The sequence below is a fragment of the Benincasa hispida genome, chromosome 11 (genome assembly GCF_027475165.1).
Source record: "Benincasa hispida cultivar pf3 chromosome 11, pf3_genome.v1.1, whole genome shotgun sequence".
Classification (NCBI taxonomy): Eukaryota; Viridiplantae; Streptophyta; class Magnoliopsida; order Cucurbitales; family Cucurbitaceae; genus Benincasa; species Benincasa hispida.
In genome coordinates this window covers 23,395,738-23,400,515 of record NC_143488.1, presented here as the reverse complement: position 1 = coordinate 23,400,515, position 4,778 = coordinate 23,395,738, and positions in this window count along the sequence as shown.

Sequence of the window (4,778 nt, the reverse complement as noted above, 5' to 3'; positions counted from 1 at the left end):
GACGATTCTGCCCTATTTTAGCGTCGCAAAACTCTTCAAAAGCCTAAGTGCAACACTCGTTCGACACTTGAAGGCAGTAGCTTGCTGTACAGGGCAGCATTGCAACGTCGCTCTGAGCGTTGCAACACTCTGAAGATGGAACAATGCCATCGTCGCAACATAAGTGCAACGTTCAACTCCAACGCTGTTAGGCATAATGGTTGAAATGCTCAACCCTAGTGTTGCAACGCTACATAGTTTGATGGAACTCCCACCTCCACAAGTGCACAACCAAGTGTTAGCGGTAGTGTTGTGACGCCTCCTTGATGCTCAACAAAAATGCGGCGCAACATTGCAATGCTCTCACTAGCGTTGCGACACTACGACAAACTTATAAATAAGCCATTTGGGTCCAGCACTCAAACAAGGAAGAATATAACAAATTTGAAGAATTAGCCCGGTATTGGGAGCCCTTGTAGTCGAATTGTTGTGCAGAGTTCGTCATAGTCAGTCTCGTTTCTCAACCAATCATTGTAACTCTGATATGCCTTTTAAAGGCTAGGTAAATTCTCTTGGGATTGTTTGTATGTCTTAATTCTTGAAGGATTGCTAGTTAAATTTACTTAATTGTTGTGAACCCTTTGGGTGGATTTGTGTTAATATTAATAAATTATCTATGAATTGATCAGACAATTTAATTTATCGAAGTTCTTGTTTACAATATCGTCATAGCCTATGCAATATTGATTGATTTAGTTGCCCGTATTAGGATCACATGTTTAGGGTATAGACTTTTTCTAGCCAAACTCATATATGTTATAGTATAATCTTTCCCAACTAATCATGCTACAAGATATGGCTTTTTTGGCTTGGAGTATGTCTCAACAATTGAACCCTGTTGTATTGCAATTCAGTTTTAACTTGTATGTCGCTAAGAATGAAGAGTTAATAATTTTACTGCTAGTTTTATTTTTATCAAAATTGGCTAATTGGGCTATTAGATTTTCTAATAGGTTGAGGGGTTCACAATATTAGTAAAATTAACTAGTGCCTAATGATAGAAAATAAAAAGAGTACAAACAAATCTCAAGATTTTTCCATCAATTTGATTCAATCCCTTTTCTATGCTCATTATTTTTTTCTCCGTTTGCTTGTCAATTATTTTGCAAAACCAACAAAAGCCCCCTCACGTGGAATTCTTAAATTATCCTTGTTGATCATTAGTCACTCTGTGGATTCGACCCGAATCTTACCACTTTACTGCGTTTGTGGTATAAGTCTTGGATCGGTGATTTTCTCTCTATATTATCTTTCTTTGCTTGGGATGGAGGCGTGTACAACAACGCCTTTCCGGAGTCTGAACAGCGACGCCTATTGGCGCCACTACGTCGAGCCTCCTAGGGGCCTTCTTGTCATTTTCTCACTCCTTGTAGGTTATTGTTCTTTTTAGTTTCTAATTGCTCCAAATTGACCCCAGATGACTCATAACGCTTCGTAATCCATGAATTACTCGAGATCTTACAAAGATGAACATATAAACACATTAAACATCATAAACAAGCAAGATTAAAGGTACTAAGATTGTACATTTTAGGTGTTATCAGCCTTATAGTAGTATTCTTATGAGAATCATGTAAGAATGTTCCAATATAGCCTAGAATGTAAAAAGTCACAAAATCTCAAAGTTTAAAAAAATATAGAAAGATAATTTTTTTTTTTCTAATTTTTCTAGCAAGTATACTAAAATTTAAAGGAAATTAAAGAAGATGAAAGGTCACAAGAGAACGATAAGTCATTGTTCTTTCTTTCTTTTTATCACAAACATTTTTCTTTTTAGCTATCACAAAAAAGCATGAAAAAAAATGGAAAAGATTTAAGAGTTACAAGAAAATATGCATATGTACAAAATTTGGTATAAACATTAAGACTTGAGTTCCCAAATATCTCTAAGTTGTAGTTAACTTTGATGTTTGTATGCCTAAGATAATTAAAGAACTTAACATTTGTTGTTTAAATATAAGGTTTAATGAGGTGAGAATTGGAAAAAGAATCTACCTAAGTGTTAGGCCTGGAGAAGGCTAAATTAGGCGTGGGAAGGAGGTCACACATAAAGGGAATTTGCATGAAGATTTTTGGCTAAGTGTTGTAAGAAGTGTAACATATGCGTTAAGGTATAGAAGTCATGCATCGGTAGGTATGGGGCAAGGTTGCCATTGAAGTGTTGACCAAGCCAATCGTTGGCAAGAGCATGTAGTGAAGAAGCCAAGTGATGAGGACATTCCATGCATTGGAGGGAAGGAAGTTGTAGCATGCGTTGGTGTGTAGCTTGTGGTGACCGAAAGGAAGGTAGACATCTCAATGGCTTGTTAAATTGAATAAGTATTAAGTGAATTAATCAAGTTTTAATTAGTGGATTATGTGACTGCATATTAGACTTAAGACAATTTAGTGGGGTGAGCTTTCCTAAATAGGTGCAAAGAGAGCATGCAACCGGTAGTATAAATAAAAGGGCAGTGGGAAGAAGGTCGGTTTGCCCAAATTACTTGTGCAAAAGAAGAAATTCCTCAGCCAAAATCGAGTTTCATCAGTATAGAGGAGACCGAGGGTTGTCATGGTGAAATTCTGCCAAAAAGCTGCTCAAATTTGAAGGAAAATCCGAGGTTGGTCTGAGTTATAGGCAAATTGAAACTAGCTAAAGATTTTGAAGATTATGAGCTTTCGAGAAGGATTTAGAAATCCAAATTCGACATGCATTTGACTAATCCCTTGTACATTTGATCTCCCTCTTCACCAACGTCGAGCAAGCGACGTTAAAATTTTGCAACAACAGGACAAATTTTCTTTTTCTTTCTCATTTTCTTTCTCCTTTTCTTTTCTTTTGTTTTCCAATTTCAAATAAAAGAATAATTAATTCTCCCTTTTCTTTGTAGGTCATCAAAAAAAAAAAAAAAAAAAGAAAATAAAACAAAAGCAAGGAATTCTCTCAAAAAAGTAATAAACAATCAATCCCAAAAACCAGAGAAGTTTCTCTCTACATCCCATACTTTTTGTTCTTGAACATATTTGCATATTTTAAACATTGAGGACATTGTTCAATCTTTAAGTTGGGGTGGAAAACATTGCATGTTTTTTACATTCTTTGATTAAATTTTTAGGTTTAAAAAAATAAGCCTTACTAAGATTTTTGCATGTCTGGAACCCTTGAGCATCTGAGCACGGGTTAGTTAGTTATTTAGATTTTGTGACTCTGAATTGACATATATTAATATATTGGAGACTCTGATACATTTTGATAGCATAACTTTGATTCTCTGAGAACAGAACCATTAAACTCTTAATGCTCCAAAAGACTATTCTTTGATTTTGTACTCATTTTGCTTTGAATGAATAAATGCATGAATGATTGAATGCATGAAAATACACAATAAAATAATCACATTCATTTTGTTATATGCATAATTTGATTTACACAATCATTTCTTTTTTATCAATGAAATTTTGATGAGACACTCTTTTTTAGTGATGATACAAATAAAATTTTAGACCCCTTAAATTTTTTTAACAAAATGTTGAAACCATTTTTCAAAAGAATTTTTTTTCCTTTTAATTTCATAAAAAATCGAATACTTACCATTTAGATTTATTTAGAATCTTAAAACTTTTAGAAATATCATCTACTTAATTTTTTTTTTTTTTTTGTTACCCCGATAGGACAACTTTTGGTTTAAGAACAACCATCTTGTTAGAGTAGCAAGTCTAGACAAAGAGAATAAAATAGGGCCTTCTAAAAAAAAAAGTTGCTAGCATATAAAAAATTTAATTAAGCAAGCTTGCAAAACAACATAACTTTCACTAATATGTGTGTGCATGGATAGAGGTGAAAGAGCTACCTCCATCGTGTCATATTAGGGTCTGTGAGAAAAGAGAGATAGGTTTCCGATGGTGTGAGTGTGAAAGCTATCCCTCTAGGTAAAAGAAATGACAATTAAGTTTTGTGTGCGTGAGTTTTAAAAAGGCACCATTGCCTTAGAATTATCCCTCACCAATGCAATTTAGGTATATCTTAGACCGATAACATGGTCAGTGTAGGAGAAGAGGAATAGAGAGTTAGATGTCACATTTTCTCTAGTTTTGACCTCTTTGTAATCTTTTTTTTTATGACTTTGCAAAAAAAAAAATAATAATAATAATAAGACTTTTTTTCTCTTCAAAAATAAGTTTCAACTTTTTGTTAACAAAATTTTAATTTTCTAAATGGATTTTTGTATCACTACTTCCTTGATTGTTGAGAAAAGATATGAGAATCAAATTTTTGTGTAAGACAATTGAGCATATGAACAATTCAAATAAGTGAATGCAAGGTTTGAATAGTCTCAATAAACAATAAACAAATTCACATTTTGCTTGAATGAATACATATTTTTAGTTTTTAACTTGCTCGGGATGGACAAGAGCTAAGTTGGGGGTATTTTGACATGTCTTGAAAAGAACTATGTTCGTAGTGTTAATTTCCTCAATTTTATCTTAATTGTTTGCTTAAAATATCTATGTTGTAGGTAAAATCCAATCCCGACACCTTTGGAGCCATTACAAGAAGTTTAGAGCTAAATGGAGTCAAATTCAGCAAAAGAATCAATTAAGAAGAAAAGGAGTTGATAAATTACCATTCTAACCCTTTAAAAGAACCAATTTACACACTTCAGCACCACTCAGAGTGTCACAACGCTCTCACTATAACAAGGTCCAACACTAGCTCAATGCTATAGGACATAATGCACCAAATTGCTGCAAAATAGGGT